Consider the following 26,838-nt stretch of genomic DNA (forward strand, 5'->3'; position numbering starts at 1 on the left):
ATGTAAATAATGCACCCTGTTCATTTTTCATAATGACCAATTCTGCTGCAAGATTTTGAAGAGAAAGACATAGAAAGAAAGCTGAAAGGCAAGACAGCTGATTGGCTTTAGACAAATGTTTTTGATTTAGGAGACACATGGATTAATGCCCTGCCCTGGCCATCTAATTAAAATGAGAAATAGCATAGTGAACAGGATAGGTAGTTTAGGGAATTGACAATCAGGCAAAAATGCAAAATAAGGAAATAAATATTTTTTAGAATATTCATTTCCATCTGCATTTCATCCAAGTCCAAATGTCAAAGAATAATAATATCAACAATAATTCAAATAATATTAATAATGTTAGGCAGTGGAAACAGATTTTAATAGCTGAGAATGTCAAAATATTATAGAAACGAATATTATATCTATGTAAATATAGTTGAGAAATTGTTAGAAGCATACATGACTTACCAAAAATTACATATGTTGAGGTTAGAGGTGAGGATATCAGTTTCCAGACTGCTTCATGATCCTATGGTCAATTTCAAATGGGCAGAGACTGCCAGAAATAATCGCAAAATGTAAAATGGGAACAAAATAGGTGGACTTAGCCTGGCCTGGACATACCCACTAAAATGAAGGAGACCTGATTTAAAATTGTGCTAACTGTTGGCAAGCAGATGAGTTAGGAGGAGGTTAAGCACAACATACAAACTCAAAACCCCAGGAGGAAATATGCTGCTTTACTGGGAAGGATCTGCCAAGTTCTCTACTTCAAAGAGAACTCGGTGGGGTGCAGAAGAAGAGAGGAATTTGGATGAACATGTGAAAATGTTTATATGGGTCTAGGAGTAGGGGTATTTTTTGAATGTGTGCAGAACAAAAAAAATAAATGAATTAAAGGATAATATAAAAAATATTGAAGATGCTTTCAATAAATAATCAAGGAAGTAGCTGAAAGTAAAAGGATATCAGATATTAAGCTCTTTAGACACTCTGAGCTCTAACTCTGGTTATGCCATCAATTTTTTTTCTTCCTTATTGTGTGTTGCTGGAAAAATCTACATGACAGGTCTGTTTGCAACTGTCTCCTCTGATTTTATCAGAAATGTACACTTTTTAAAAGCACAGTACTACTTAGCCAGTCATCATGGCGCTCACAAAAAGTACACACTTTTCCTAGCTTTCATGAAGGTTTTCCCATGAGAATAAAACACAACTCAGACCTCTGAGTCGTCCCTCCTGACCCTGATGTCAGCAGTCAAACTATCTGATGCTATTGCTGTCATATTATTTTTGGACTCCTCTCTATTTTATCTCCTCTCACTGGCAGGTGAGGTAACAAGACTGGATCTGGTCATTTCACATCTGGACACAGAATGTATCCAGATTTATATTTCCTGTGTGACTGGGAGAGCGAAATGGTTAGGAAAAATGGGAAAGGGTGGTTTCTTATCAGAATGCAGCTGAGTAAGGGTTTCCTGTATCCCTAGGAAATCTTAAATATAAGAAGAAATTCATATCTAGTGACGTTGAATCAGGTGTCAAATCGTCAAGTAGTAGAGTAAATTGAGGGGCAGAGAGGGGCAAGCTATTAAACAAACTATCTATATCATTGAAATGACAACAACTTAAATGTTTTATTTTATAAAAGGAAGAAAATTCAGTTTCAGTGTCCTCAGAGATAATAATAATATTTGATATTCTATATCACTTTAAGATTTGTAAAGTACTTTACATCTATTACTTGAGCTTCATCACAATTCTATGAGATAGGTGGTATAAACATTATTATGCCCATTTTATAAATGAAGAAATTGAGGCTCAGACAAGATGAGTGACTTTCTTGTAGTTATACAGGTAGTAAGTTTCAAAGACAGAATTTGAACACAATTCTTCCTGAATTAAAATCCAATATTCTATAAATACTATATAATACAATATACAATACAATTTTTATGCATATTTATGTTAGGAGTTATTTACATAGTGAATTTTTTATAATGATTTTCAATGGCTAGGAATGATTCTTTCTAGATCATTTATACTCCTGGTATAGGGAACTCCTGCTAAATAAACTCCCTCTATAAATACAAATTAGTCTTAGTTTTTATAATTTAAAGTCTTAGAGGCACTGGGGGCACTGAGAACGAGATTAATTCATTCTTAAGGGGTTTAGTCCTAGACATAAGATAAGTGTGTGTCAGACCTAAGATTTGATTCCAGACTTTCCTGATTCCGTTAGACCTAATTGCGTTTTTCTTATAATAGCAATATAATAAGATGGTCTTTGTTTCTTTTTTTCCTTTTTTTTCCCTTGATGGTCTTTGTTTCAAAAAATAATGTGAACATCAATGATATGCTGAGAAGAATCACTAAAAAAATCATTAAATGCTTTGAAAACACCATTCTTATTACAAATAATCATACGAATATAATATTAACTGAGAATGGACATTTATAAAGCCCTTCATGGCCTATAGTCACAGAATTTGAAAGCTGTCTTTGCCTTTATTTGTATTCCTATCACCTAGCACAGTGTTTAGAATACAGTAGGAGTATAGTAATTACTTAATAATAATAGCAATTTATTAAACAACTGACTTCAAAATATCCAGCTTCTCCTCAAACACCCCTAAAGAAGGGAACCCATTACTTTTCAAGATAAGCTCTTCTATTTCTGAATAGCTCTGTTAGGAGATTTTTCCCTCCTGTTTTCAAGTTAAAGCCTTTTGGTAATTTCTACTTATTGCTCAAGATTCTGCCATCTGAGGCCAAACACAACAAGTTGAATTCCTTCTCCATGTGACAACCCTCAACATATTAGAAGAGACTTCTCTAAGTCAGAATAAACATTGATCACATTTCTTTAATTTTTTTATCATTTGACGTACAAACAAGGACCTTTGTCATTCTGATTGACCTTCTCTGGATATACTTCAGCTTATCAATATACTTTGTATGTGTGTGTGTGTGTGTGTGTGTGGGCAGTTGGGGTTTAAGCAACTTTCCCAGGGACACACAGCTAGGAAGTGTTAAGTGTCTGAGGCTAGATTTGAACTCAGGTCCTCCTGACTTTAGAACTGGTGCTCTAACCACTGTACCATCTAGCTGTCCCTATCAATATACTTTTAATCCATTTTTGGTTATTGCAAACATGAGTCATGTGCCTTTCCACGAAGTTAAAATGATAGTCAAATGACTTAATGCATGAGGATAATACAGATTCTATTTGAATTCAATTGGAAAAGAAATTCATATATTGATAAGCAATCTGGGTCTTAAATATTCTAGAACTTTTGGTTTAAGTGATATGGTTGTTAGCTGAGACATATTCCAACATATAGTAGAAATAATAGCACTAGTAATTACAGTTAGCTTTTATGTACTGCTTACTTTGTGATGTACTAAGTGTTTTATAAATATGATTTCCTTCTGTTCTCATCACAATCCTGGGAGGTAGGTGCTATTATTATCCCCACTTTACAATTGGGGAAATTGAAACAAACAGAAGTTAAGTGACTTGCCCAGATTCATATTGCTGGTAATTGTATAAAGTTAGATTTGAACTCAAGTCTTCTTGACTCCAAGCCTAATTTCCCCTTCTTTATGTGTCACTTGGCTTCCCTATAATATCTGTCATGCTTAGAATCCTCTCCCTTCTCATTTCTACCTCCTGGCTTTCCTGGTTTCCTTGAAAACCCAACTAAAATCCTGCCTTCTATAGGACGTCTTTCCTAATTCTCTTTAACATCAGTGTCTCTCCTCTATTGATTATTTCCCAAATTTATCTTCTATCTGGCTTGTTGGCACATATAGATTTACATGATGCTTCTCATATTAGATTAGAAGCTCCTTCAGAATAGGACCTGACTTTAATTTTCTCTGTGTACCCAGCACTTAGCACAGTGCTGAGCATGCAGTAAGTATTTAATAAATGTTTATTGTCTTAATGACTATAGGGGCCTATGTTTTTTATATATTCTGTCTGATATGGATCATTTTTACCATTCCAAGTCCCACAACATTGTGTTCCTTTTTTACCTTGTGATAAAATGCAAAGAGCCCTAATTTTAGAGACACAACAATAACTTTGTGACATTGAGTAAGGCACTTAGCCTCTCCATGAAATTAGTTTCTACACCTGCAACATGAAAAGCTTGGATTAGATGACCTCACAGGTCCTTTCTAGCTCTAAATCTGTCATTCTATCTGGATTATTTGAAAGGGAAAAAAAAACTAACAATCTATGAACATGTAAATTCATATCTCCTATATGTGAAGTTTTCCACTAGATTATAGGGATAGAAAGACAGAAGGGAAGTAATCTATACCTTCAAAAAGATTGCAGGTCAAGAGAATATATCTATATTTTTATGAATGGCTAGATATACATGTTTGTACATGTATGTGGTGTGTATAAAATGCCATTATATTACAAATAATCATATGAATATAATATTAACTGAGAATAGACATTTATAAAGCCCTTCATGGCCTATAGTCACAGAATTTGAAAGTTGTCTTTGCCTTTTTTTTGTAGTCCTATCACCTACTACAGTGTTTAGAATACAGTAGAAATATAATAATTACTTAATAATAATAGCAACTTATTAAATAATTGACTGCAAAATATCAGCTTCTGCTCAAACACCCCTGAAGAAGGGAACCCATTACCTTTCAAGACAGGCTCTTCTACTTCTGAATAGCTGTGTGTGTATGTGTGTGTGTGTGTGTGTGTATGAAAATTCTATATACATACACATATCTGGTTATCTATCTATATATGTAGGTATATTTGTATCTATATATGTATGTGTGTGTGCACATAACTTAGTTTTTAAATATACAAGTTTTTTGGGGGGGAGAAATTATTATAGGGGAAGTAGATATGAAAGCATTTCATGAAAAAGATTTTACACAAACTAAACCTTGAAGGATTGATTAGTTAGTTGGTTGGTTGTTCTTTTTCTTGAAGAGGACCAAAATGTCATTGCTTTTATAGAGTCAGGTGCAGTGTGCCTGACTTGAGGCTGATTAGAACCATATGAGCCTAGAAAACTCTACCACAAGCTCAGGCACAAATAGTTCATTGACTAGATATTCTAAGGGAAAGATGTGAGGATAGTGGAAAGGTATGAAGATAGGAAATACAGTGGGTGACTTGTGAAGAATGGGAGAATACCAGTTTGGCTAGACTAAAAAATCATGGAGGGGGTTAAAACACATACACTTACAGCATATAATAAAGCATTTTTCAATATTTAATATTTTGGAATAAGCTTCTTGAATTATTATTATTATTTATTATTATTATTAATTATTATTTTTTAAAATGTAGTTGAGCTGGAACCATGAAACTCTGTATATAAACACACACACACACACACACACACACACATATATATATGTCAAGATTCTCATCCTATATTTTTGTGTTTCCATGGCTTCATTCTCTTCTTATTAAAGTACTTACTTTATATAGGATATTTGCTATAAGTTCATATGGTTGGGTTGATGCCTATCCAAAAGTGATAATCCTCAGTTTGGGATATCTTAATCATTTCCATGGCAACCACCTCCAGGTTAAGGGGTCACAAAGAGGATTACCACTCCAGATAGGAATAACCAAGAGGATGGCATACTAAAACAAAAAGATCCTAACCCTGAAGTACAAAGAATAAGAGAGAAGAAGAGGCAAAATGAATCTGCAGCAATTGTTTGATTTAAAAATCATTCCACTTTTAAGTCAGCTCTTTTTAAAAAGAATCCTCAGGCCTGAGCTTGGGGAAGAGGCAGATGGTATCTTCTCATGAGGGATCAGAATGGACAAAAATCATGTATCCATTAAGAGATTAGAGGTCTCAATTTCTCAAAGGGCAACCTTTTATCTGGGCTGCATAGCATGAAACATATTACAGAAAAAAAATACACCAAGTGTATATTCTTGTACCTGGTCATTTTGGTTTTTCATCAAAAAAGCCTTAATATCTTCATCTGGAGGAAGTCTTTTGATCTCTAAAGCCTACCTTTGAGGCCACTGGAGGCTACCTGCTGAATCAACAGTGAATTACATGGTGTTTCTAAGCTACTTTTTAATTGGAGAGGATCATCCAGGGCTTTTATTGGGAATATGATCAGAGGAAACTGCAAAGCAGAAATACCTTCTCCTGATACGCTCAGTTGTGGACATCATGAAAGGGAAGTTTGGAATATCTGACTTGCAAACTATTTTCACAATTGAAATTTAGAACCATAACTTTGTAATGTATGTTTTGGGGTCGATTTTATGCATTTTTGTCAGTGTTTATCTTTTGCTAATAGGTCTGTAAATCCAATAGAGAATGGAGGGCTCTGCACATCTTATCCTAGGGCATATTTGGAGTAGGTCCAGAAACACTTTTAGGATGTAGAAAACTGAGGACAATCTCTCTAATTCTCTGTGCTTTCTGTGGTGAGAGTATTTACTGAACAATAAGGGATTGTTGGGGGAGTATTGGGAAGGGGGAGAAAATGATTCCAGTAGTAGGTGTTAAAAAGACCAGAAGTCCTCATACATGAAATTAGTCAGTCAATACACATTTATTAAGACCTATATATCAGGCACAACATTAAGTGCCAGATTAGTGCTTTAAAACAAGCTGTAAGCCTTCATTATGATTGCATAGACAAAAACCCTATGAATATACAGTAGTTCTAAAGCTACATGGGAGAATGGGAAGCTCACGCTGGCTTTGGAATAGGTCTAAATCTTTGCCAGTTTCACTAACTACCTGTGTGAAAAGCCACTCAACATCTCTGGGACTCAGTTTCCTCATTTGTAAAATGATTTATTATGTGACCTTTAAAGTTCCCTTTTAGCTTCAAATTTGTATTTCTCACAGGTTCATTGATGATCTTTATTCAAATATGTCCTTATTACTCATTTAAGCCTGCTCTGGGGTAGGAGTGTGATTTCCTTCCCCCATTCCTTGTCCCATTCCCTTTTATCAGTTTAACAAAATCCAGCCATAACTTCCATTCTAGGATCCCTAACCATAAAATGGCCTCACTTCGATAAGGTAAACTTTTGCTTGAATTAAATGCTTCAAAATTCCACAAGGAATAGATATGCTAAGAGCCCATTCTAGGTCGCCACCAACTATGTATTTCCATTCACTTGTCCTATCTTCTATTTGGTTCACCAAAATACTCAATCAGTCTGGTGGAAAATGACCTAACAAAAAAGTCATGAGCCTGGGGGATGCCTCGAGAAAAAAGTGTGGGAAGCTGTGCCACTCTTAATAATGAGGCATTTTATATAATGTTCATCCTGTGTAAACTTATAACTAGTCTACTTTTCAAAACTTTTTGCTAGGTGTCATTGGTTCCATAATGGCATCTTGGAGCTGCTGAATACTTCTAAAATTCTTGACAAACAGCACAAAAAGCAATTAAAACTAATTGTTATCACGTCTGACTTGGAATATGCCTAATTCTTCATAATTAGGGAAATCAGTGGAAAAATATATGTTCCTTTCTGATTTCTAGATAAGTCACATTTCAGTATTTTGCTAATTGAATTGAAAACACATTGTAGCTTTGATAAAATCCTCCCCTTGAGGTCTAAGCTTCTGGAAATAGCTTTTAGGTAAGAACATCATATAATATGGTCCTTTTGCAATTAAATAACTGGATCCCCTTAAGTATTTTTGGAGTCAATCTAACTTGAACATTGAGTTCTACTGACAGGAACACATGTTCTGGAGTAAGAGGACCTGAATTCAAATCTCACCTCTGCCAATGTTTATGCAAGCTTAGATAAATTATTAAGCCCTCTGGATGTCTCTTTCCTCATCTGTTAAATGAAATTGTACCAGATGGCTTCTAAATCCCTTTTAGTTCTATGTGTAGGATATAGCATCAGAGTGATCATAAGGGAACTAGGTGGCACCATGGTACACAGAGAACTGGGCCTGGAATCAGAAAGACATCTTCCCAAGTTCAAATCTGGTTTCAGACAGTTACTAGTTATGTAATCTTGGGCAAGTTATCTAACCCTGTTTTACTCATCTATAAAATGAGCTGAACAAGAAAATGAGAAACCATTCTAGTATCTCTGCCAAAAAAAGTCTCAAATGGAGTCAGGAGGAATTGTACATGGCTGAAAAGACTGAATACTAACAATAAATTACCAATAGAATTCCAAAAGTCATGGATACTACTAATAGCTTAATGAACCAGAAACCCATGAACATGGCACTAGCTATTTTTCCTATAGTTTTGCCACAAGAAGGTAGGAAAATAAATATTAAGTAGAACAGCTTAGAGTAAGGAGAGATACCTCTTTTCTCTCCCAATAACAATAATAACAATTAATAAATAACATTTATATAGCACTTGCTATGTACAGGCACTATATTAAACACTTTATTTCATTTTATCCTCTCAACAACCCTAGAAAGTGGGTGCTGTTATTGTCCCCATTTTAAGGACAACTAAACCGAGGCAAACAGAGATTAGTGATTTACCAAAGATTCCATAGCTTGTAAGTATCTGAGGTTAAATTTGAATCCAGGTCTTCTTGAATCCAGGTTCAGTGTTCTATGTATTGCATAATTTACTTAATTTTTCCCTCCATTTTTTGAAGGGAGGATGTGGGAGTCAGTTGGGGTTAAATGACTTGCCTAGGGTCACACAGTTAGTATTACATATCTGAGGTTGGATTTGAACCAGGAACTCCTAACTCCAAGGCCAATGTTCTATCTTTGTGCTATCCAGCTACCTCAACCTGCCTGCTTTTAATACCATAGAAACATAAGTGTGAGCTAGCAAATGTACAAGCTGTATACTATTCATCATCTGGCAGTCAATAAATTTGGTTAAGGTGAGGATTGGGGTTAGGTAGGGAGTTGCTTATAAGCAATATACCAAAAATACCTTTAGAAATTTATTAATACTGGTGATTTGTAACCTAGCTATAATACAACAGAAGAAATCAGACCAGTGCCAGTTAAAAGTTGTGATTTAGGACAGAGAAGGATTCAGATTTATAATAGTAACCAATAATAATATTGATCCTGTGAAGGGTCAGTAAGTTTTATATCTTTCTGATCATTTTATTTAAGTTTTATTACTATTCCTTGTGGCATGTTGTCTATAGGACTGGGATTTGAGGAGCGAATCTTAATGTACTTTTATATTCATTGGCTTAATGTCCCACTAGGTTTCTCTGCCTTGTAACAGGCTGGATGATTGGCTAAAGCAAAGTTTGTAACTTTTTTTTTTTTAACATCATGCAGTGCTTTGACAGTCTTGGCAAAGATTTTGGACTTCTCAGAATGATGTCTTTTTAATATAAATAATAAAATACACAGGATTATCATTGAAACATATCAAAATTATTTCAAACAAATTAGTAAGTTCACGGACCTCCTGAAATCAATTCATGGATCCAATGGAGGCCCAAACGCCCAAGTTAAAACCCCCTACATTAGGATTTGATAGTATCACTCAGGGAATTCTCTGGGATGGGTAATGGATTCTAGGCTTGGTAGTGAACCACAAATCTGACTAGATTTTACATACATCCAAATATCATGAATTTTTAACAAAAATCATGCTTCTTTAAAGTAATCTGCTACTCTGATTAACACAGTGATCAAAGTGATAAATCACAAATCCAGAGAATTGGAGATTGAAGTATGCAACTTGGTATATGTTAGTAAATACTTAACAATTGACTCTGGGTGGAAAAAAATGTTTTTGTGACATTTTTAAGTTCAATCTGTATTACTATAATTTTCTTTAGCATCATTTAAAGTCTAGATAATCAACAAAAGAATAAATCAAGCCCTTGATTTGCCAATTTCTGAGTGTAAATGCTCACATTAAAAATTTAATAGCTGGCCAGTTAGAGCTGGCTCTGGCATACACCTGCATGTTATCCATCTCCTGAAAAAGAGGTGATGGACTCAGGGGGAAGACTGAGATATATACTTTTTGGACATTGTTAGTATGGGGATTTCATTTTAGCCTGTAGCAGCTTATTTATTACAGAAGTTTTGTTTTTCTTTTCCATTGGGGAGGGAGAGGAGGATAGAAGATTTATAAATAGATTTTTTCAACTGAAAAAAATTAAATTTAAAATAATCTCTTATTTATAGAGTCCTTAGGTCCAAGCTTGGGCAAAAGATTAATGTGTATTGTGAAAAGTATAGTCTTTACTGAGGTTATCCCTTTCCTCTTATCAATGGTATAATAGACACAAGAAGGCAGTACTTAATATATAGCACCCAGGGATAGTACTCTTCCCTCTCCTCTACAATCCCTATTTCCCTCACTCCCATAATACCTTGTATACTCACTCGGGGGCACAGAAATACGTGAAGACACAAAGGAAAAAGGATGCCAGGACAGTTTTTCAGGGGAGTAGATTTTTTGGAGAGGACAAGGAGTCCCCAGTGTTAAAAGCTCTCTGAATGGTTCTGTTAATGAATTCTACTTGCCGCACATAATGTACTGCATTTAAAATGAAGAAAAACAGGGAGATGAAAGTAACAACTCCCATGCAGCTGACAGTTTTCTGCTATGTCTGAATCCTGGAAAAAAATACATTACCAAGTACAAGGAGAACATAAGATGGCATAAGAAAGAGATGTGCGGGCATAATTCTCTTGGAGATATCTAGATCCATCATTTTATGTGACTTAGTAATTCTTCATGCAAAGATGTTTATCACACTTGGGATGACAGAAGGCTGATATACTATAATGTATAAGAACCTCCTAAATCTTCATAGCTTTTTAAAACAGAGGATTATAAAGAATTATAGGTACAATGCACAATCCATTAAACAGACCCCATAAGGACACTTATTTTTGCCACCTTTAAACATTTAAGAAATAACAGGATGGGGTAAAAAACATTAAAAAATTGATGTACTAGAAATAAATGACCTCTAAATTCCCTTCCAGCTCAAACATTTTACTATTCTAATATACTTATTTTTCTGTAAAAAGTCTTGCCATTTATTGTGAAAAATCAGTGCCAAGGTTTGATAAACATCTCAGGAATAACCATATGGCTTATTTGTGATAGGGTCTACTGAGATTTGCTATTGCTAGTTAGCTATTTATAATTAAATTATAAGACTAGACCGAACTATATAAGTCAGTTACTATTCAGCATTAAGTTGTATTGTTTTAGAAGGTGTGTTAACTTTTCCAGTCCACTAGGATACTATGAATGAATCAGTTTAGTCAATCACAAATATGTATATTGCTCCAATGAACCTAGTGATGAGCTAGGTACCCAAAGAGTTCCATTCTATTGGGGTGGGGGAGCACATATATAAATAGGTAATTATTAGGTAATTACAAAATATATACAAAGTATCTGCAAGGAGATGAGGTCAATGACATCTGAGATAAGGGAATAAGGAAAGGTTGAGTATAGGAACTGATCCTTGAAGGAAGCTATAAATTCTAAGATGTGGGACAGCCTTTCAGCTACATTGACAGCCTGTTCAAAATCACAGAGAAGGACATGAAATATTTCTATTAGGGGAACAGAAAATAGACTAGATTGCCTTGGAATGAAGATGGGACAGAGGAGAGTAAGGAAAAGTAAGTGTCAGACATCTTGGGAAGGCTTTTTCAAAACCAAATAGATGAGTTTGTATTTTATTTTGAAGATAAGAAGAATTCATCCTAGCATCTTGAGCAAGGGAATGACATAGTCAAACTTCAACTTTAGGAATATCAGTTTGGCAGCTGAAGGAATATGAATTGGAGAGGAAAGGGAATAAAGTCATCTCTTTGAAATCATTCAGTGAATATCAGTGCATTACGGGCTATGCCCCCTTTTAATTACTCATTTGTTTTAGTTTTTTTTTATTTGTTTCAGTAACTGAGTCATATATAGCTAATTGAATTGTTTATATAGCTAGATTCTGATTAGTGCACATAATAAATCCCTTGAAGCAAATGCATTGTATGAATTCATACTGTGCATTTCCATTGACCTGGAAATAATTACTATCTTTTAAATAATTGTAACTTAAATAATCTTTTAAATAATTTTAACTATGAATAGTGTGAATTCAATACATGTGGCTACATTAGGGATTCATTATTCTTACTGATTGAGACCCAGTAGCATAGACAATTTGATTTGGTCATTGGGAAGTGTTAAAAAGTAAGTCAATCTGTCTTTTTGTGCTTGCATGTGTGTGTGGCCAGGGGCGAGGGAAGGGGATTGAGAGAGAAAGATGGGAAGAAAGACAGACACACAGAGACACAGAGATAGAAATGAAAGAACATGTGATCCAATATTTTCAATACTCCTAACTACTGAATCAAGTAGACTTTATAATCAATATAGTTAATGATACTGGGTTCAGTTACTGAGAAGAAAAAACAACAAAAGCATCCAAATATGTCAGTTGAGTGAGTACATGTGAATGTAGCCCAAGATAGGTAACTACTGTTTTTGATATGATCATTCATAGGATCCTATTGGATTAGAAGAGTTAATATTCCTTCTAAATAGTACAACTTTTTATTTTAGAGTAAGCAGCTCACATGGGATGAAATAACATACCTACCGATATTTATACATGTGTTGTTCAGTCATTTCAGTTGTATCTGTCTCTTTGTGACCTCATTTGAAGTCTTCTTAGCAAAGATACTGGAGTAATTTGCCATTTCTTTCTGAAGCCCATTTTACAGAAGAGGGCATTAAGGCAACCAGGTTAAAATGACTTCCTCAAAGTTACATAGCTATTAAGTGTCTGAGGCCATATTTGAACTTGTACCTATCTTCCATTTTGGTGCTCTACCTATTGTATCAAGTAGCTTTCTGCAGGCATACATACCTACATATAAAATTAATTGACATGTGATTTGTGTACATTAAACACATTACTTATATCATGACCTTATTTTTCTATGGAACAGTCATATAAAAGAGACAAAGAATAATATAGAAGATGGGAAAAGATGTCTTAGATATGAGTAGAGCAGAAAAATAGTCTGAGTTTCACAGTGGGCCAAAATATAGAGAAATTATTTTAAAAAAATATCTAAGATATAGTAGCAAAAGTGTTGTGTAGATATACAAGATTATAAATTCCATGGGGGCAGTGACCATATTTTCCCTGGATTTCATATTTCCCATAACACTTGGCACATGTTTTCCATATGGAATATATTTTCTACAATTACATTGGATTATATACCATGGGGGGGAGGGGGAAGAGAGATTTTCTATACTCCTCAGGGATTTCAAATCTATTTATGTATCCTGTATCTAGCTTTGCTCACTTTACATGTAAAAGGATATGGAGAAACTGAAGAACCCCCAGAAGAGGGCAATGAATGAATAAAAGGCTAAGAAACAGATTTACAAATATAAGCTTAAAGGATTTGGAATTGTTCAGTCCAGGGAAAAGGCCAAGGGGTAGTAATAATTCTTAAGCACATGAATTATTGTTATGAGGAGCTTATTTTCCAAATATTTACCATATTTAGAGGAACATGAATAAGAGGAAGTTGCCTTAAAATGTAGAAAAGAAAATTTGTTTAAACATAAAGAAGAATGGTTTAAATGTTGGGATACTCTATCAATATGGTTTCTTACAATGGGACTATTAAATAGTTTGTTCAATTTCTATCCCTGGAATTATTAAAAACTAAGACAATATACATTGTTTCTCCATGGTGTAGGCCTGAAAACCAAAGATGCCACTGTGTGTGGTCTCATTCATATCATTGGTTCTGGCTCTGAGCCATCTATTTCCAGATATGGAATTTTAAGAGTTTTCATCAAATATTAGTCTTTAGTCAGGGTTGTGATGGTAAATGTTCAATAGCTGACTGAAAAAAAAAAATCACAGCATATATTTATGCTTAATCTGTATTACTAACATTTTCCCCATCAGTTTCTAAAGTCTAAAAAAATCATAAAGTCATCTTTTCATTATATTACATTATGGAAATGTTTGTTTTAGTCCACAAATTAAAAATAAAATAAATCAACTGTCATAAACCGAGCCCTTATTTATAGTGCCTGCTGATTTCTATATGTATAAATGTTTACACTGAAAATATAATAATAAACTTTTTCAAACCGGCAGGAGATGGTCCTAGTATATTTCCATTTTTAGTACATCTAAAGTACTAGTTCTATCTGAGATGTTTAGCTTTGATAAAATTCTAATTTGTTACTTATCTATCAATGATGATAACATATTCCATAGTATATTATTACCTACTGGCTATCTTGTGCTATACGAATCAGAGCATTATAGATTAAGAGCTAAATTGAATTTTAGAGCTCACCAAATCTACTTTCCTTCTTTTATGTGTGGACAAATTGAGCCTCTAGCTATTAAGTGACTTTCCTGAGATCACAAGTTATTAAGAAAAGATAATATTTGAACCTTGGTCCTCAGTATAAATCCATTGTTCTTTCTATTGACCCATATTGGAAGCAGTGAATTTCAGAAAAAGTTGACTTGAATTTACTTACACTATATACTTGGAAACATTTTCTTGGAAAACATGTAGGTACCAACTTTGATATATATTCTACTCATTCATGTAGTTCAAAAAATCTCATTCTTTTAGAGCAGAAAGAGGGATTTAGTAGAAAGTGTGCTGGATTTGGAATTGAAGGACTTGGTTATGAATTCCAGCTATGTCAATTACTACTTGTATAACCTTACAAAGCTCTTAATCTCCATAGATTTCAGTTTGCTCATTTACAAAATGTAGGGGGCTGACATAGATGCACTCTAAGGTCTCTTTTATATTTGTGATCTTATAATATATGTGGTTATACTATTAATTTATGCTAATGTGATAAATATTTAATAAATGTTACATATATATCTAGAATCTACTTTTCATAGATTTATATAAAATAAAACTAAATCAACAGAACCTATTAGGGAGAAAGCGCTATATTGGTCCTTGTGGGGAAATAATATTTTAAAAAGATATATTGACAAAGACACTGAATTATACCTTTTTCTCAGGTGGGAGGAAAAACTGAAAGAACACAGGAGAAGGAAGACTGGGAATTTTTGAACCTTACCAGGAGAAGAAAAGGCTGGGATGCTAGTGGCCAATTGTTTACAATTAAAGGGTGCTGCTATCATGAATTAAATATGATCATATTTAATAATATAATAAATATTTACTGACACATTTAATGCATAATTCACCTAAACAGAACTCTATAGTTTCTCTTAATGTCAGTGCTAATGGGACTTAGCAAATTTATCCCTTCTCTACTTTCCTTTTCCCTGTTTCCTCATTGTCTGACATCATTTATCCTTGGGAATTTCTTTCTTCCTTTAAACTTTATTTATTATATTTTATGATGGATTTTGTTTTAAATAAAAAATAAGCTGATTTTTATTTCATGGTGTTTACTATAAAGGAGTAGACCACACAGTGGGGAAGGAAAAATGGGAATTCATGGACCAGTTGTCCTGATATTAACTGCAAGCTTGTATTGAAAATCTGTTTCTGTCTCTGTGTCTCGCTCACTATTCCTCTGTCTCTGTTCCTTCTTCTATCTTTCTCTGTTTCTCAGTATCTCTTTCTCTGTCTTAGTCACTATCCACAAAGATGAGTTTTATTTATATGTGGGAGCCATGTGTAGTAGAATGCTAAGCTTGGAATCAGGACAAGCTGAGTTCAAATATTATTTCTTAGATTTGTGACTTTGGCTAAATCATTTTACCTCTTCACACTTAAGTTTCTTTAACTAATTTAACTAAATTTAGTTTTAAATAATAATATATAAATATATATAATTATATGTTATATAAATAAATAATAAGTTTTAATTTAAAACTTAAATTTAACTAATTTAATTAAAATTAGAAGATTAGACTTTTGCACCTCATAGGTCTCTTCAACCTTGAAATCTATGATCCTGACCCTAAGATCCTTCTGCCAAAGAATTTACCATTTAGTTCACATAAACAAACTAAAACATTTATTATTAGGAGGAGTCAAATCCATTTAATATTATAAAGATAAAAAATCCTTCATATCAACCTTAAGTTATTACAACTGTTATCATTGTGCCCATTTTATGAATAAGGAAACTAAGACATACAGAGACTAAAGGATGCTATATTTAATTCACTAATTATATTAGCAAGTATTAGAGGTACAGACTTCTTGACTGTTAGCTTAATTGTCTTTTTGTTGTATTTTTCTCTAACTCATCTAAAACTATTTTTAAGGTTATGACCTATAACCAAAGCATATTTTGTTTTTTATACCAATTCTATTGCATTCATTTTGAAATTATATCTCCTTTTCCCCTCCTTTTGGGGGAGTAGGACTTCCTTAATCTCAATGATAGATTTGATTACATTTTAAACTCATTTTAAAAAAAAATCTCTTCCCCCATTCAAATTCTAGCTTCACTTTAAAAAAAAATTATATCTATTGATTTGACATCACCTGTATTTCCAGGCATATTCCTCTTCTTTTCCTTTTCCCACAGAAGAATGATTATAATAAAGGATAAAAAGAGAGATAAAAAATGTTCATCAAAATTAACCAATACATCCAAAGTCTGATATTTAATTCTGTGTTCCATATCCATAATTTACTACCTCTGTTAAGAAAATGGGGTTGGGGGCCAGGAGGGGAAGGTTTGACCCCATTTTTAATAAAACACAGTAGGAAATGTAGACTTCTTCCTCACAAATTTGTTTATTTTATCTCTACTTGCATATAAGTAGAGACACTTCAATTTTTTCCCCATTGACTATGTTGCTGTCCTAGACTCATTCTGGGTACTGGAATATGGCTCCCTCCATCCAGCTCTCCAGGGGTTCCATTCTACTCCATAGCTAGCACTCTTTACTCTCTATTTCTGTTGGTTAAGTCACAGTATGGTGGTAAGTTATACTATCACAGAATTCTATGAAGTGTAAACTTAATGGGACACAAGCTGAATGTTGTATATGTGGTTGCAATATACTGAAGAGTAACCTCTTTAAAAGGCTTTGTTCTTTGTAGTGTTTATTTTGACAGATGAAGATCCCCTAATGTGAACTTAAGTACATTACATTCTTTATTTTTCATTTTGTACTGCTTTAAAAAAATACCAGGTTGCATATTTCCCTAACAGATGTCAAAGATATGATCTATTCACACTTTTTCAACAGGGAATATCAGTTATTTTAGACCCCCCACTTTTTCTCACCCCAGACGATTTTGTCATTTCTCATGATTCATCACTATGTGCAATGTGTTGGAATTATCAATTCAATGGCTTTAGACAAGACCTAGGTCTACTCTATGCTCTTGTTGATCTAACTATCTAGGTAGCCAGTGGGGGAGAATCTGATTTTTTAGAAGCTTCAACATAGAAATAAGGAAATACAAAGGGACATCTTTCTCTCTTAGTGCCTTTTTTCTTTCTTTCAATGAACAGTAATCTGTCTATCATAGATTAGAATTTGCACCAAGAGAATAAGCTGCAGTTATAAAATTTCTCAAACCTTAATGTCTCACAAAAATGTATACTTCTGAATAAGGATGATAGATAGGAGTGGGGAGAATAACTTTTTCCTTTCAGCATTTTGTCTACACAAATCTTGAGATACATGAATCAAGTTAATAAATATTTACCATATGATAAGGAATGTGTATGCTTGTGTGTACTTGTATATCTGTGTGTGTGAGAGAGAGAGAGAGAGAGAGAGAAAGAGAGAGAGAGAGAGAAAAAGAGAGAGAGAGAGAGATAGAGAGAGAGAGAGACAAAGAGAATCAGATAAAATAGATGGGGGGAAAGAGAGAGGGAGAAAAAGGGAAAGGAAGAGGAAGAAAGAAAGGGAAATGGACAGGTAGTAGAAGAACAGGGGCAGGGAGAGGGATAAGGAGAAGGACAGGGACAAAGAGGGGGCTTAGTAGAAAACTGAGAAATCTCCCAGCAAAATCTATCAATGGAGAACTATTCTAAAGATATAAGGCTTTGGAAATGAACAGAAAAACTTTGCACATGATAAATGCTTGATAAGTGTTGATTTGACTTTCATCTCTGTGTAGTCTAGAATGGTAATCCTTAATCTAGTCTAAAGATTATGTCAATATCCTTTCAAGGCCACTCTTTTTCCACCTTTTCTTCTCTAACCCTCTTCCACGGGAGGAAATTATGACCAAAGAAGAACTAGAGATCACTATTGACCACAAAATAGAAAATTTTGATTATATCAAATTGAAAAGTTTTTGTACAAACAAAACAAATGCAGACAAGATTAGAAGGGAAACAATAAATTGGGAAAACATTTTTACAATCAAAGATTCTGATAAAGGCCTCATTTCCAAAGTATATAGAGAATTGACTCTAATTTATAAGAAATCAAACCATTCTCCAATTGATAAATGGTCAAAGGATATGAACAGACAATTCTCAGAGGATGAAATTGAAACTATTACCACTCATATGAAAGTGTTCCAAATCATTATTGATCAGAGAAATGCAAATTAAGACAACTCTGAGATACCACTACACACCTGTCAGATTGGCTAGAGTGACAGGGAAAGATAATGTGGAATGTTGGAGGGGATGTGGGAAAACAGGGACACCGATACATTGTTGGTGGAATTGTGAACACGTCCAGCCATTCTGGAGAGCAATTTGGAACTATGCTCAAAAAGTTATCAAACTGTGCATACCCTTTGATCCAGCAGTGTTTCTACTGGGCTTATACTCCAAAGAGATACTAAAGAAGGGAAAGGGATCTGTATGTGCCAAAATGTTTGTGGCAGCTCTGTTTGTAGTGGCTAGAAGCTGGAAAATGAATGGATGCCCATCAATTGGAGAATGGTTGAGTAAATTGTGGTATATGAACATTATGGAATATTATTAGTTCTGTAAGGAATGACCAGCAGGATGAATACAGAGAGGACTGGCAAGACTTACATGAAATGATGCTAAGTGAAATGAGCAGAACCAAGAGATCATTATATACCTCAACAAAGATACTGTTTGAGGATGTATTCTGATGGAAGTGGATCTCTTCGATAAAGAGAGCTAATTCAGTTTCAATAGATCAAAGATGGACAGAAGCAGCTACACCCAAAGAAAGAACACTGGGAAATGAATATAAACTGCTTGCATTTTTGTTTTCTTCCCGGGTTATTTATACCTTCTGAATTCAATTCTCCCTGTGCAACAAGAGAACTGTTCGGTTCTGCACACATATATTGTATCTAGGATATACTGTAACCTATTCAACATGTAAAGGACTGCTTGCCATCTCGGGGAGGAGGTGGAGGGAGGGGAAAAATCGGAACAGAAGTGAATGCAAGGGATAATGCTGTAAAAAATTATCCTGGTATGGGTTCTATCAATAAAAAGTTATTTAAAAAAACCCTCTTCCACAAGACTATCATAAGACACAAGTCTATCAATCTTTTCAAAATTTCTTGATTGGCCAGAAATAATAATTGACAGGATTCTCTAAGATCAGCCTTCATAAATTGGTAGAAAACTAGTATAAAAGAGATTCTTAAAATTAATTTTATGGTCCATTATAGTAGGGGTTTCATTGAATGAAAGAGTGATGAATTTGTCAACAATAATTATGAGCTGATAAGTTTTCAAGCTTACATAGGAGACTATTGTATATACATATTATAATTATAATCAGGAATGATTAACCTTAGATAGCAAGATCAGAACTAGTGCATCTCTTAACAGGTCACTCTGGAAAACATGAAACAGAAGAAAAACTTATGAAACTAACCCTGGTGAGAAGGAATATGTTTCACCAATCCTATTCCAGTATACAATTTGAGATCACAGGAATGAATTAAATATCCAATTACTTTTATATTTATCTAGTAAACCTCCCTCTACTTCTTAGATCTGGCAAATTTAATACCTTGTCAGTATGCTTAAATAAAGGGCACATTAAGGTCTTCAAATATCTTGTCCAAAGTCTTAATATTCTTGTACCATGAAACCTGGTATTTTTATCTGGAACTCTGATTTATTCTGCATAATCTTCCCCCCCCCAACAAATTGGTATTTAAACCTCAAAACCTTTAGCTAACTACATCTGTCATTGATATTTTATTGTTTAATTTCTTTTTATGGAGCCAAATTACATCTCTCCCACATACAGCCGGCACTTTACATGTCTAATTTGTCGACATGTTCTATAATGATAATTTCATTGATTTAGAAAGTGACATTATGAGCAACATATGTTCAGTTTAGCAGTAGACCTTGTTATGGCAATCAATTTTTTTCCTCCAGAACTCAACTCTATTCCACAGTCAGAGGCAGCTGAATCATTTAACCAATTCATGTTCTCATGAAAAAATAAGAAAGAAATGTACTTGAGCTCATCTTATCTTAAAAAGGAAAAATAAATCTCACTTTTGTGCAATTTGCAACATGCAGGCTAAGTATTGCATAACTGGGGGAAGGGGAAAACTCAAGCAATAGAGTAAGAGACATTGTATAAACAGGCGATGACATAAAGGAAATAGAGTTTCATGCTTACAAAAATTAGTTTTTTTGCTCCTTTTCAATAGTTAACATTCCCTTTATCCCACTTTTCTCCCTTTTAAAGCTGTTATTCTGTAACAGAAATATTTAAAGCAACTATCTAGATCTAACTCTTTTATCAACCTGTGAGCGCTTGGGCAATATAGATTTTCTTAGCAGAACAATCCAATTCAGTACTTGAGTTCTGTTCTTGCATTAGTATAATGTCATATACATTGTGTGGATATATAAAATGTGTGATTATGTTGATGATAATTTAAAGATCAACATAAGAGTTTAGCTCAACAAGATGCATATCCTAATGAATACATGGTATTTTTATTAACTATACCAAGGGAAGGTGGTTATTAGAAATGGAATAAGTCTTCCATGGTTTACTTAAATATCCTTAAGACATCATGATTCAGGAGAAAGAACATTTGCTTTAAAATAAAGAGGAATACAGTTTGAATTTCATCTTTTCTCACTACTTTTGTGACTCTGAGCAAATCCCTTAAGTTTTCATTCCTACTGAGTAGATGCCCATTAGTTAGGGAATGGCTGAATAAGTTATGGTATATGAATGTAATGGAATATTATTGTCCTATAAGAAACAATTAGTAGGATGATTTCAGAAAGGCCTAGAGAAACTTGTGTGAACTGATACTAAACGAAGTGAATAGAAACAAGAGAACATTGTATACGGCAACAACAAGATTATGTGATGATCAACTCTGATGGACATGGCTCTTTTTGACAATGAGGTGATTTAGGCTAGGTACAGTAGACTGGTAATGGAGAGAGCCATCTGCATCCAGAAAGAATATTATGGAAACTGAATGTGATTCATAACATAGTATTTTCACCTTTTTTTGTTTTTTGCTTAATTTTTTTCATGTTTTTCCTTTTTGATCTGTACATGCTGCACAAGAAAAATCAGAGACATATGATCTCTGTGTATATATATATATGTATATATATATATATATATATATATATATATACACATAAGGAAATATGGATATACATGGAAAATGTATAGAAGAATTGTACATGTTTAACATATATTGGATTACTTACCGTCTAGGGGTGGGGGTGAGGGAAGGGAGAGAGAAAAGCTTGGAACACAAGGTTTTGTAAGGGTGACTGTTGGAAACTATCTTTGTATGTATTTTGAAAATAAAAAGCTATTATTAAAATTTTCAATTTTTTTTCACTTCCAGTATCTATATCTGTCAAATGAAAGAATTACAATAGATGGTTCCAAATGAATAAGTATTTACCATATTTTAGGCAATGTGTGTGTGCTTGTGTGCACTTGTATATCTCTGTGTATGTGTATGTGTGTGTGTGTGTGAGAGAGAGAGAGAGAGAGACAAAGAGACAGAGAGACAGAGACAGACAGACAGACTCACAGGTGTCACACTCTACCAAATGATGGGCCTGTAGTCAGGAAGACCTGAGTTCAAACCCAACATTAGAGTTCACTATCTATGCAATCCTGGACAAATCATTTAATCCCGATTGTATAATTTTCCTCAATTATGAAATGGAGATAATGATGACAACTACTTTCTAGCCTTGTTGGAGAGGATAAAATAATAGTTGTAAAACACTCTACCATAATTCCTAGCAGATAGTAGTATTAACTTCATCCTCTTAAGGCTCCACCTAGATTCTTGAGATCTATGATTCTTAAAAAGTTTGTGAATACAGGATAAAGAATGAGAAAGGGAGAAAAGAGACAATAAGCAGTAAGAAAGGTGTAAATATTCTGAGAGGAAAAGATCAGGGTTAAGCAGTTTTTTACAGGAAGAAGCTAGACTGAGTTAAAGCTTTTTGTGTTTGTGATTGTGTGTGATTGCTATTGTGTGTTTCTGTCTTTATTCTACTGCTATCACAAATCTCTTCCTCCAATGCTTAGCAATATGGGAAGTAACATGCAGGGCATGGGTTTCACATGACTGTAACATAAATCAATTTGTTAACCTTTCCCACATTATCATTCCATCATGACTGCAACTGTATAATCAGGGCTGAGAAAGGATGTTATGATTGGTAAGTGAATCAAGGAGCTATAAAAACTTAGTTTTGTTAGTGCTGGAATAAAACTGATTGGTGAAACCAATTCATTTCAATTCAACTAACATTTATTAAGCAATTAACTTGTGGAGAATTTTTTATCATGTGCTGGTGGAGAAAAAAAAGACAACTTCCCTAACTATCACCACCACCACCACCACCATCATCACTTTCAAGTCATCAAATAACAACTGATATTTATATAGCACATTAGAGCTTACAAAGTATTTAGTATACATATTTTTAGAGATAATACATATTTGTAATTTAGAAGGCATCTTATAATCTTTTAGGTAGATATATTAATATCTCACTTTGCTTTAGAGAACATGGAGAAAAGAAGGCTTGGAATGACATGATAAACTGTCTTCAAGTATTTATTCTGCTTATCCTTGGGGGACAGGATTAGAAGTTAATATGAAAGAAAAACTTCCTAGCAAATAGATCTATTCAAAAGTGGCATTGCAACTTTCAGTGTATAGTAAATTTCCTTTTTCAAAAGTTGTCAAGTGGAGGCTTGATGAGACATTATAGAGAACAGATTACTTTTGTAATAGATGACTGTTAGGGTATCTGTAAATTGATAATCATGTCCCTCTTGTATATTGCAACATTTTATAAAGATTCATCAAAAAAGAATATACTGAATGAACAGAAAACAGGAATAAGAATTAGGAGACTATGCTAATAATTTAAGCAAGTGGTAAAAAGGGATTGCACTCAGGTGGCAGGAGTGGGAATGGGAATGAAGGTATGAATAAAATAGATACTTAAGGGATAGAAATAAAAGGGTGCATCAAGTAATTGAGCAGTGAGGGGGAGAAGAAAATCTCACTGAAGTTTTGAATATAAGTGACTGGGGGAAATCATGGCATTGGCAGAAATAAATTAGCCAGAAAGAGGGAGGTATTTGGAGAATGCTAATCTTGATTTTGGACATGTTAACCTTAAGATGCTCAGTGGACATCCAAATGAGGTGTCAACCAGACTGTTGGAAGTACCAATCCAGAGTTTAGGAGAAAAGTCAGGACTGGAAATATAGAAGCCAAGGTAAATGGAAGGGGAAGGAGATAATTGTAGAATAAATTAATATTCGGTGAAAGGTTGGGGAGAAATAATATGAAAATAGAGATAAAACAGCAACAAAAAGCCTGAAGAGTTCAATGAAAAAGTAAGAAAACAGTAATAAGAAGGAAACTGATATGAACTGAAATTATGTTAATAGCTATACCTATTGATTATTAATTGATCCTCACAAAATTGGATCTCAGTCCAAGCTTCTATACCATCTATACCTAATCTATAAAACAGTCTTAGATTGATGTATTTTGACAGTCTCCACTGTCTATGTACTATATAATAAAAATGGATATTAACAAGAATGACCCTGAGAGACACAATATATTCAATCAAGGATTAATTTTTTTTTTATTGTTGTGCTTTATAAGGTAGGAAATTAGGCTACTTTTTAGATGTATTTGCAATAAGAAGGATTAAAATATAAAAGATTTTATAAGTTTAGGAAATTAACAGTCAGTTAAACAGAAAAATTATAACTGGACCTTTCCACTTAGAAAACATTCTTATGAATTCATGGTTGGCTCTTTTTGATCTTGGATAAAATTGGCAGGTTTGTATCTCTGGATATAAATTTGTGGTGCTTCTTGAATGACAATATATGCAACAGATTCTAGTTAAATATTTGCTAATTTATATATTGGAGTTTATAGAAATGTAGATATAAATGACAAATGAGCTATGCAAACCTTCAGAATCATGTTCCAAATCTGGGTGAGTTATCACTTAGGAGTTGAATATTCCATGTTTGAGAGGTACTCACCTTTGGGAAATGAATTAATTTCCTAAAAGATATCTGGGTCCCTACCACTTTGTGTTTCCCATTTCTGAGGGCTTTCCTGGGTACCATCTACTAAGAATTACCTGTCCTATTATGCATCCCAAAGGATTTACTTTGCTCTTGTTAAATAATTGACTCAAATATAGGATCTGGCAGAACATCTGATATGTATTGTGAATTTCCTGAAATAAAGGCACTTGTTATTACAATGCAATGCTGTTAGGAATGTTGTTATTATTATTTTTTTGTGGTTGAATCACAACATCACTAAGGACATTTAAAACTAGCTAAGAGGAAAGCTAACATCAGGGAACAATTTAGTGTTAGCAAAGAGAGTAGAACATGACCTAATAGGCCTTTCTCATCTCTAACTTTATGATCCCATAAAGTCAGAATTTGAGTGTGTGCAATTTAGCTCTTGGTCCAGGGAGGTCAATTAATGTGAGATTTTGATGCAAACCCATAATTTGAAAAGGGAAAATAGAAATGGAGGCAAAAGTAATGATAATACAAACAAATCCCAGATCTTCCAAGAGTAGATGGAAAAAAAAAAAAGAACAGGACCAAAGGGGTCATTGAGTCCTTTTCCAAATGATTTTCCACTTTGAGGTGGAGTACACACTTGTGCTGGCAGAGAATCACTCTTTGCAGTAACCAGTAACATTGAAGAGCCAGAAGAAACTTACACAAAAGCTAGCCCAGCTCCTTATTTTACAGATAAGGAAATTAAGGCTCAAGGAAGTAAAATATCTCACACAAAACAATTTAATTTTACATATAGATATATGTACATAGAGATGAGAGAAAGAGAAAGAGAGAGGGGGGAGGCAGGCAAGAATGGAGAGGGACAGAAAAGAGAAGGAAAGATAGAAAAGAGACAGAGACAGTCGAGAGAGATGGAGAAAGATAATACAGAGAAAGATAGATATAAAGAGAGACAGAAACAGAGAGGCAGACAGATACAGAGATAGAGACAGAGAAATGGACAGATGGAGAGACAGACAGATAGGTAGAGAAATAGAGACAGAGACAGAGATTGAGAGAGACCAAGAAAGAGTGAAACAGAGAGAGGAGGGAAGAGAAAAGAGGAAGGAAAGGGAGAGTTTTATTTATCTCTGCTCTTATGCTATCAGAAGGCATCTATTCTGTCATATTTCTCCATGGGTACAGCATTGTTGCTATTGGATTTTTCAAATTAACCTCTCAAGGTGGAGGGGAGGAGGTATCACAGCAATGTTGGGAGGGAATTTAGATTTGAATTATGAAGGCATGACATAATCAGCACAAGTTCTTCTATGTCCTCACAAAATCCTAAGGCTTTCCTTATGTCTTTACCAAAGTCAATGATACATCATCACCGTGGTTCTTGCTTCCCTCTTTGCTAACTTCTCAGATGTTTTGAGACACAAGATTTTTTTATTAAGTAGTCTTAGGACCTGATATTCTTTTTCTCCACTATGGAGTAAATCATTTCAAATTTTAGTCAATCATCTCAAACTTAAATGATCTGATTTTGTATTTACCTTAATGGTAAATAGGACTCCTTTATATTTCTAAATATAAGGAATGAAAGATACTGCTCTTTAAAGAGAACCAGGAACTAATTTGAGAGAAAAGATCTTCCCAAGATTGCCATATTATTGAAACAAGTCAATGAGCATTTTAATGTGTGCCAAGCACTGTGTTTAATGATATAACAATGATCACAATGTAATTAATGTTGTATCTCAGAAGTGAGTTGAAATCTTTGTTTTAATTTTATTTTCTTGATTTTTTTCAAATCGCCTTTATTTCTGAATACATTTGTCTCTATATTTTGAATAGTCAACAGATTTTTTAATTAAAAAAGCAACTCAGAAAAGCTTCAATTTTGTTTAAAAATATACACAATATTTTGCACCTGTGGTTTCCTATCAATTCAAAGAGGGGAGGCAGATTTATTTTCTCAGTTCTTTTTTTAGGTCCAAGTATAGTAGAACAGATGGACAGCTATGTGTTGCAGGGAATAGAGTATTGGCCTCCTGGAGTTAGGAGGTCCTAAATTCAAATTCAGCTTATGATCTCATGAACTATATGACCCTGGTCAAATAATTTAATAGTGTGTTTCAGTTTCTTTATCTATAAAATGAGCTGAAAAAGAAGTGGCAATCCAACCATTCCAGTATCTTTTCCAAGGAAATCTCAAATAGAGTCACAAAGAGTTGGACATGATTTACCAACTAAACAATAACAAACAAATGGTAGATAGGATGCATTTAAAAAAAAAATCATTCAATTTTGCAAAATCAGTTTTCTTCTACAGAAGACAAGTAAAAGTCAATGAAAACCATCAACAGTGGGTATATTTTACATGAAGTAAATAAGAAATAGATAAAGTATTCTTTATCTTTCACCTGTAT

At 33.9% G+C, this 26,838-nt stretch overlaps 1 protein-coding gene across 6 annotated transcripts in view; it reads right to left on the reverse strand.

Annotated features, from left to right (window-relative positions):
• CELF2 (CUGBP Elav-like family member 2) overlaps positions 1-26,838 on the reverse strand; it is a 974,186-nt gene that overhangs the window by 668,291 nt on the left and 279,057 nt on the right. The window lies entirely within an intron of this gene.

The sequence above is a fragment of the Antechinus flavipes genome, chromosome 5 (genome assembly GCF_016432865.1).
Source record: "Antechinus flavipes isolate AdamAnt ecotype Samford, QLD, Australia chromosome 5, AdamAnt_v2, whole genome shotgun sequence".
Lineage (NCBI taxonomy): Eukaryota > Metazoa > Chordata > Mammalia > Dasyuromorphia > Dasyuridae > Antechinus > Antechinus flavipes.